Genomic DNA, 9,826 nt, shown 5'->3' with positions numbered 1-9,826 from the left:
TTAAAAAGGATTTTAGGATTTTTAAACACATATACCTTTTTACCTTTTAAATTCCTTCCTCTTCTTTCCTGACAATTTAAATCAATGTTCAAGTATTTTTTTTTTATTGTAAAGAATAATAAATACATTTTAATTTAATTCTTCATTTTAGCTTCTGTTTTTTCGATGAAGAATATTTGTGAAATATTTCTTCAAACTTATTATGATTAAAATTCAAAAAAACTATTCTGTCAAATCTAGAAAATCTGTAGAATCAAATTTAAATCTTATTTCAAAGTCTTTTGAATTTCTTTTAAAATTTTTGTTCTGGAAATTCTAGAAGAAATAATGATTTGTCTTTGTTAGAAATATAGCTTGGTCCAATTTGTTATATATTCTAACAAAGTGCAGATTGGATTTTAACCTATTTAAAACATGTCATCAAAATTCTAAAATTAATCTTAATCAGGAAAAATTACTAATGATGTTCCATAAATTCTTTTTTTAAGTTTTTCTCTTCTTTTTTTCGTTTGAATTTTGAATTTTAAAGAGTCGAAATTGAATTTTTTTTGTGTTTTCTCCTCTTTTAAACCGTTCAATTAAGTGTAAGTATCATTAATTATTAATAATAACGTTAAAGGTAAATTGAGCAAATTGGCTATTTCTGGCTATTTATTTAAGTGTGTATCAAACTGGTAGCCCTTCGCATTAATCAGTACCCAAGAAGTAGCTCTTGGTTTCAAAAAGGTTGGTGACCCCTGCTATAGTTAAACACTTTTACATTTTATTACTAGATAACATTGCCAGTAGAAAATATGCAAGATTTCTGGCATTTAAAGGGGAAACGAACGAACGAACAAACGCGTGAGCCGCTCGTCCGCAGCAGCACGAGATAATGAGCAAATGCCCTAAAGCAGTGATTCTCAAACTGTGATACGGGTACCACTAGTGATACGCAGGGACCCATTACCTCCCTGCTTGGCACTCAGCATCAAGAATTGGAATTGGGGGTTAAATCACCAAAATGATTCCCGGGCGTGGCCACTGCTGCTGCTCACTGCTCCCCTCACCTCCTAGGGGGTCAGGGTGATGGGTCAAAAGCAGAGGATAATCTCACCACACCTAGTGTGTGTGTGACAATCATTGGTACTTTTAACTTTTTTTAGTGCCGCTCTAGTGGCTCCCTGGAGCTTTTTTAAAAATGTACTCAAATGGAAAAAGATGGGGGGAAATATATTATTTTTTCTAATATTAGTTCTGTAGGAGGACAAACATGACACAAACCTTCCTAATTGTTAGAAATCCCACTGTTTATGTTATACATGCTTCACTGAGGAGAGTATTTGGCGAGCGCTGTTTAGTCCTACTACTTTTGGCGGTCTTTGAACTCATCATAGTGTGTGTACATGTACAACTTGTGTTTTATGCCCCGCTTTTTTTTTCTCATTTTGTCCACCAAACACAAAAAATGCACAGAGGTGAGCTTTGTTTATGTTATTGACTTGTTGGAGTGCTAATCAGGCATATTTGGTCAGTGCATGACTGCAAGCTAATCAATGCGCTTTCTTTATTTTCATGACTATTTACATTGTAGATTGTCACTGAAGGCATTAAAATTATGAATGAACACATGTGGAGTTATGTACTTAACAAAAAAAAGGTAAAACAACTGAAAACATGAGATAGGCTCCGGCGCCCCCCGCAACCCCGAAGGGAACAAGCGGTAGAAAATGGATGGATTGATGGATGTTTTAACTGATTACTTTTTCGCACACACTTGGCATTCTCTCAATGAGCTTCAAGAGCTAATCACCTGAAATGGTTTTCACTTCACAAGTGTGCTTGAAGCTCATCGAGAGAATGCCAAGAGTGTGCAAAGCAGTAATCAGAGCAAAGGGTGGCTATTTTGAAGAAACTAGAATGTAAAACATGTTTTCAGTTATTACACCTTTTTTGTTAAGTACATAACCCAATATGTGTTCATTCATAGTTTTGATGCCTTCAGTGACAATCTACAATGTAAATAGTCATGAAAATAAGGAAAACACATTGAATGAGAAGGTGTGTCCAAACTTTTGACCTGTACTGTATATGTGAGCTCATTTAATTTCCTTTACATATGTTCTCTGTGTATTTAATTGATACTTGCGTGTCTCATGACATATTGTCTGTATGTAATATTGGCTGCATTTCTGATAGTTGTGTGTGTGCCGTATTGTTCCAGACCACAGCAAAGGTTACCCAGCTAGCAAAATTTTTTATAAATCCATTAGAGGAAGACAGCTTGCCATTTCCTTTAACCGTTGGCCATTCTAAGCCAGTAATTTCCAGGAGTTATCTCACCCTCTGAGAAGCCTTCATTTTACTAATGTTTTCCAATGTTGTAAAAAATGTGTAGAACAAATATTAACATTTCAACATTTATGTCAACAAAGATTTGAGTCACATAGTCATTTTGATAGTAGGCTAATATAACTAATATAGACACTTGCATCATGTGTTGCCTTCATCATAACACTTATTTAAGGTGTTTAATTTTTGTGGCTCAAGACAGATTTTTTTTTTTTGTATTTTTGGTCCAAATTTGGCTCTTTCAATATTTTGGGTTACTGAACCCTGATGTAGTAATACACCTAAGAATCACTAGCTACGAGTCAATTATTAGTGTGTTTTTTTAAATATTCAAACACAGTGTCACTGTTCAAACTGTGTAATTTTACAGTGGCCAAAAATATTAAATATACTTGTTGAATAAAACCTCTGTCATGTTTTAATGAATACTTAGGCCTACTATGCTACGTTATTATAATGTTGGTAAATATGGTGGTAATTGGAGAGCCAAGTGTTTTCTGCTGTGGTACTTGGTGAACAAACCACTGTCCTAAAATGTACATCTGTATGTTTGACTTTGATTAAACCATTGTGGAAAGCATGTCTAAATGCTTGTCATGTGACAGTCTTGTGACTATCAGGATAAATGTCCTTCAAAATGGCAGTCGTGTCAGGTAAGCTAGCGAATTTCCAAATATAATTTTTTTTGCCTTGAAAGGTAATTTTTAACACGTTTTGACAATTCAAATGATTTAATGGGGTTTCAAACGTTACACTTTAATTAGTTAGCTACTCTATTTAGAACAGGGGTGGGCAATTAATTTTTACCGGGGGCCGCATAAGCAACCCGAGCACTGCTGGAGGGCCACACCGACAATATTTCAATTAAATTTTGCTCAATATTATTTTTGATATACCGTAAGATAAATAATAATAATAATTAATAATAATTTAATTTAACCTAACTTAACTTTATACAAAAACAGATTGCTTCTGATGGTTTTATTTTTAACACTGTCTTACACAACACTTTCTGATGTATAATACAATGCAAAAAAATTCCATTTCTGCACAGGGTTAATTTCTGTCACTTTATCCTGCATTATCCAACATTTTTCCCCGTCAGATTTGGACAACCATCTGTTGTTAAAAATCGTTTTTAATCATATTTATTTTATATTGTTTTTTACATTGGTTTTATATGTAATTATTTTTTGTTTTTATTCAGTCATTGGTGGAGCCAAGGATAATATTTGAATATTGTTTTTAATATTGTTGTGCAGCACTTTGGAAACATTTTGTTGTTTAAATGTGCTATATAAATAAAGTGGATTGGATTGGATTGTCATACCTGCCAGCTTGTCTCATTTCAGTCCTAACATGTCCAAACACACATTTACCTATGTGAACAAGTCATTACCTGTGGTTGTCTCTTTAATTGACTGCATGGCTGCCAGCTCCTTCGTGATTTGAAAGCTGGGCGGTGTCACGTACATCGCAGCTCTCATCCAAAGCCAGCGAAAAACAGTCAAAGTCTCCGGCATATCAGCGCAACAGAGTCCAATAAGCACTCCTTAATAAACTCTCCATCAGAAAACGCCTTACTTTTTCTGGCGCTTTTGTGAGAAATGACGAAACTTGTCCTGACGGCTGCATCTCTGGGGGTGTGAAATTTGGCAAAAAGTCCTTGTTGGGTTTGCAGTTTTACCATCAACGCATCAGCCTCCCTTGCGCACGCTTCATCAGACAGATTCCGGTATTTTTCCTTGTGCTTCGTCGTGTAGTGGCGATTCAAATTATATTCTTTAAACACAGCAACCTGTGTACCACAAATTAAGCACACGGCTTTACCTTTAATTTCTGTAAAGAAATACTTGGCAGTCCATGTCTTGTTGGAAACACGGCATTCGTCATCAACTTTTCTTTTTTTAACGTCTCATCACTTGTCGCTGTGCACCTTCACTCACAGGTTACACCCGGACATACGCCTATAAATGACACTTTTCAAAATAAAAGCAGCACAGTTGTATTGCACGCACGACATAGATTTTTTTTAAACTTTATTTCGTAATTTGTGATTGCCGCTGTTCACATTCACTCACAATCACACACGCGCATACGTCCACTCGGAAGTAATACAAATAACGCTTTTCAAAACAAAAGCAGCACCGTTGTATCGCACACTCGACATAGATACTTTTTAAAATTTATTTTGTAATTTAGGATTTGCCTTACGCGGGCCACATCCGGCCCGCGGGCCGCAGAATGCCCACGTCTGATTTAGAACATTCGTGTTCACGTCACATCCGGTCACTGGAAGTGATGACTAATTTTGGTCATTAGCAGCGGTGCAAGTTGAACATCGTGCTAATGATCCCGAATGTTTGTTGTTGCATTGTCTGGGTTTGCTCTGTTGTCTGTTAGCATTGATGCTAACCTTGCTAGGAAACACAAATGCTGTTTTATTATGTTATCATTGTGCTACGCCGGGGGTCCCTAAACTATGGTCCGCGGGCTGTATTTATTTTATTTTTATTTAGCCTTTATTTAACCAGGTAAAAATCCCATTGAGATCAAAGATCTCTTTTCTAAGGGAGACCTGGCCAAGAGGGCAGCAGCAAGGTGACATTAAAAACAGTAAACAACACATAAAACATCAAATTTACAACATTAAAACTTGCTCACATGACACATGTGCATACAGACAAGGTAGACTGCAGTCCTTTCACAGAAGCTTTAAACTCATTCAATGTAACAAGGGTTTGAAGTAGGGCTGCAACAACTAATTGATTAAAATCGATTATAAAAATAGTTGGCGATTAATTTAGTCATCGATTCATTGGATCTATGCTGCGCATGCGCAGAGGCAATTTTTTTGTATTTTTTTAAAAATATATATATATATATATTTTTTGTATTTTTTTATTTTTTATGAACCTTTATTTATAAACTGCAACATGTACAAACAGCTGAGAAACAATAATCAAAATAAGTATGGTGCCAGTATGCTGTTTTTTTTCAATAAAATACTGGAAAGGATAGAAATGTAGTTTGTCTCTTTTATCCGATTATTAATCGATTCATCGAAGTAATAATCAACAGATTAATCGATTATCAAATTAATCGTTAGTTGCAGCCCTAGTTTGAAGTTGAATATTCGATTGTAGGTTATTCCAAGCCTTCGGTGCTGAAAACCTAAATGCTTTCTTGCCCAGTTCAGTTCTTACTTTGGGGACGACAAATTGCAGAACATTCATCGAACGAAGATTGGGACTTCCTTGTTTCTTTGTTAAAAGACAAGACAGATAAGATGGAGTGATACTAGGGATGTGCGTATCGATCCTGTGGTATCGATATATCGATACTCACACGCTACTCATTTGGAGTCACTTTTCTGAAAAAAGTATCGGTATAAACCAAAAAACGCCGTGTGGGGGGTGCAAGCATCACTTTCAGATGTTTTTGATGACTTACTTAACTTCCTATGTGCTGGGACACCCCTGTACCTGGCAGAGTATAGAGCTGGCCCAGTCACGTGACAGGAGACAGCGAATGAGCGTCGTCAACGTGCAACACACACACAGCCAGCCGACAGCGATGCAGCCAGGCATATCCAGTGTCAGGCATTGTTTATTTTATTTTTTTACTGAATATTTTTGTTTAAATGATTATCCGAAATTCAAATAATTTCCACACAGGGGAATTTACTGTTAGTTGAAAATTGCTTGAGTATTTAAAACAAGATAAGAAAGAGATACAAATTGGAGATTCTTCATCTTTGCATTACAATTTTATTTTTTTCCAAGAAAATCTTGAAATATATGATTGAATGTGATTTTGGTTTTAATCTGTAACATGATTTCTTACATTTCGAAAAAATTTGCCTATTTCATATTTCATTAATTGCTAATTATATCACAAACTTTAAAAAATAACTGCAGCTTCTTGCGATTTGGATTTGACAGTTAATTGGAAAGCCCTAATATCTAATTATTATTATATATAATATATAATTATTATTATATATAATATTTAATTTATTTTTCATATTTATGTTATTTATTTTAATTTTACTTTTATTATATATTGACCATAATACATGTGGTATAAATGGTCTGTATTTGTCTTGTGATTTGTCTTAAATAATAATAGTAATAATATTTTTGACTGACAAAAATTGCCAATAAGAAATTAGTGGTTTCGGTATCGGTATCGATGAAAATGCAAGAAAAAGTATCGGTATCGTATCGAATCCTAAAAGTGTGGTATCGCCCATCCCTAAGTGATACCCAGAATGTTTTTTTAGATGAAAACATACCAATAATTTAGGCGTCGAGCACATAAAGAATGATGTGGTTTAGCGTCTATTACGGTACATTAAACTCAATTGCTAGCACAAAACTGCATACAAGGTGAGTTTAGTGTGATGCTACTCAATGTTTGCTTTGCAGCTAGCATTCAAGTATTTCAATGCTAAAGCTCCCTTTCGTTAATTAAATAACGAAAACAATAAAATGTTTGAGATTAGTAACATATTTCACCTAATGCTAATTTGCATTAGCTTAACTGCTGTTTTATCTGTCATGTGACATGTTGCTAAATAAGCTATATGCAAGCTCTATTTACTTTAATTTTCACCATGCTGTAGTCCTCTTTCACGCCACGCTTTCCAAGCTAAGATGTTGATTGAGGAAGAAAAAAGAAGCTCTGAGAACGACTCAAAAGCACTTGGAAACTTTTCCACCTGACTTGTTTTTTCCATTTGTCCACCAGTTGAATTGGAGAGAAAACATCTGAATCTTTTAGCAGCCACCGAAATAAACACAAACATGACTTTTTCATGTGTTCAATGACGATGACAACAACAACGCTGCTTCACTTAATGCTTTTTTTTTTTTTTTTTCAGTCCAACTGTAACACGGACACCGACTACTTCCCGGACAACAACCCGATGGGCAACATACAAAACAGCATGAAAGCTATAAAACAAAGCAGTGAGTAAAAATACAACACGCTGAAAAATATAAACACAATAACATTAAACAGGTAAAACAATAAAAACACAATCTTAATAGCATGAACTTTAAAAAATCCAACAAAATAAACACAACACGAAAACATGCAAACATCACACCTTTAATTATAAAGATTACAACAGTGATTCTTAAACAGTGGTACGTGTACTGTACCACTAGTGGTATGCCAAAGAATCACTTGATTAAAGTACAGTGTTTTACTTTCCTACATTCAAACACAGTGTTACTATTCAAACTGTGTGTTGTGTTACAGTGGCAAAAAGTATTGAATATACTTGTTAAATAAAACCTCTGCCTTGTTTTCAATGAATACTTAGGCATACTGCGCTATGTTGGTTATTATGGTGGTACTTTTTTCTGAGGTGATACTTGGTAATAAAAGTTCGCGAACCACTGGATTAGAACAATAATAAAAACAATAACCACAATAATACATGCGAAACTAAAAATCTATTAAAACTTATAACTACATTAAATCATATTGACAAAGCCCTACACAATTAAGGATGAAAAAAATAGACATTAAAATCACAAAAATTAAAACGCACTAAAAACTTAAAGTGCAAAATGAACAAGTTTTCAACATTAAAAAAACATAATTTAAAACACCTTTAAAATGTGTTTAAACTAAACAAAAATAAAAGTATAAAAGCACATTATACTATACAAAAACAATAAACATGTACAATACAAAACACACGGAGAGCCCAAAAAAAAAATTATCACAAAAAAAGCAACAATAAAATGCAAGAAAAAACAAGAATCATGTAACCATAACAAAAAAGCATAACGGACATTAAACCATATACAAATATAGGAAAGACAGGACACACAAAGACCAACAAAAAAGCATTTTAAAAATCAAAATGACAATTTAAACATTAAAAAAAACATTCTAATGAAATATAAACACTAAAACCAACATTAAAACACAAGTAAAAACATTTTATTAACAAAACAAAATAAAAACATTGTTAAAATTTGTATAAACTAAAGAAAAACCTGAAACAATGGTAAACTAAAATAATATAAAAATGGTGGCAAAAAGTATTGAATATACTTGTTAAATAAAACCTCTGCCTTGTTTTCAATGAATACTTAGGCATACTGCATACATATATCATATATATCATATAAATGATGACGTACAAAACAGAATTAAACACAAAATGACCAAAATTAAACATGAAAAAAAACAAAAAAAATACAAGTAAAAACAAAAACCTTATACAATCAAAACAAAATAAAAATACAAAAATCTATTGAAACAAAACAAACAGTAAAAGCACATTAAACCATATAAAATAAAAAAACAATATTATATAAAATATATAAAAATGGAAAAAACACATTAAGACCAACAAAAAAAGCATTAAAAAAACCCACAAAATTACCACAAAAAGCCCCAAAACAAACAACTTTAAATCATGGCAGTGAAAATATTGAAACATAAGATAAAAGCATCAAAACAAACCAAATGTAAGAACATAAAATGACATTAAAGCACAAATCCTGAGTATGTTTGTGTTTAGAAAGAAAGTTGACGGTGGGTGTATAACTTGGAGATTCTTTCATCTTTTATTGATGTTGGCACAGTGCAATCCAACTAAAAGCAAATAAAAGGAATTGAAACGTTTGGAAATGGAAAAAAGCATTAATAAAAGAAGATGCTAGAAATGGATGGACGGCTGAAACATTTAGAAGAAGAAATTTGGCCGATGTCATCAACGTTTCAATCCCTTTTTATGTAACAATGGACACATTGTGCTCAGGCTCAAAGCAGTCTATGAGTCTAGAGGACGATCCATTAAGCCAAAAACCAGGCTGACAACCCGCTATCCAAAGCCGCTCTTTAACGCTGCAGCGAGTGGGGTTTACCTAACGTACTAAGCTAGCTGGCATCCATGACACTTACTTATGACTCTATTTGCGACCTTTTCGAGGCACAAACCTTTACATTGAGCAAAATTTGCCTCGGCGCACGACCACTTCATTCATTAATTTTGCCTGCCGCTTGAAGCCATTTTGATGACATTACTTCATGTACCGTATTTTCCGCACCATAAGGCGCCCCCGTGTTGTAAGCCGCACCTTCAATGAATGGCATATTTCAAAACTTTGTTTACCTATTAGCCGCCCCGTGTTATTAGCCGCACCTACGCTACGCTAAAGGGAATGTCAAAAAAACAGTCAGATAGGTCAGTCAAACTTTAATAATATATTACAAACCAGCGTTCTAACAACTCTGTTCACTCCCAAAATGTAGAGTGCAAAGGTGCAATCACAAAAATAGGAACACTCAAAATAGTGCAGAGCAATAGCAACATCAATAACTCAACGTTGCTCATACGTTAGTGTCACACAACACACAAAATAAACATTTAAAGCTCACTTTCTGAAGTTGTTACTCATCCACAAATCCCTCAAATTATTCTTCTTCGGTGTGCTTCACTTGTTTTTTGACACCATCTGTGATGTGG

General features: G+C 34.1%; 1 protein-coding gene across 4 annotated transcripts in view; it reads left to right on the top strand.

Annotated features, from left to right (window-relative positions):
* LOC133658096 (alpha-tectorin-like) overlaps positions 1 to 9,826 on the top strand; it is a 72,670-nt gene that overhangs the window by 24,600 nt on the left and 38,244 nt on the right. For 3 of the 4 annotated variants that reach the window (XM_062059718.1, XM_062059720.1, XM_062059719.1), the window contains exon 2: positions 7,217 to 7,304. The exons of the other annotated variant lie outside the window; for it this stretch is intronic. The gene's annotated coding sequence lies outside the window, so the exon portion shown is untranslated. The remainder of the gene's footprint in view (positions 1 to 7,216; positions 7,305 to 9,826) is intronic. 4 annotated transcript variants of the gene reach the window in all.

Source organism: Entelurus aequoreus, linkage group LG10 (genome assembly GCF_033978785.1).
Source record: "Entelurus aequoreus isolate RoL-2023_Sb linkage group LG10, RoL_Eaeq_v1.1, whole genome shotgun sequence".
Taxonomy (NCBI): Eukaryota; Metazoa; Chordata; class Actinopteri; order Syngnathiformes; family Syngnathidae; genus Entelurus; species Entelurus aequoreus.
The sequence above is the reverse complement of the archived record's forward strand: the minus strand, read 5'-3'. Positions and strand labels throughout refer to the sequence as shown.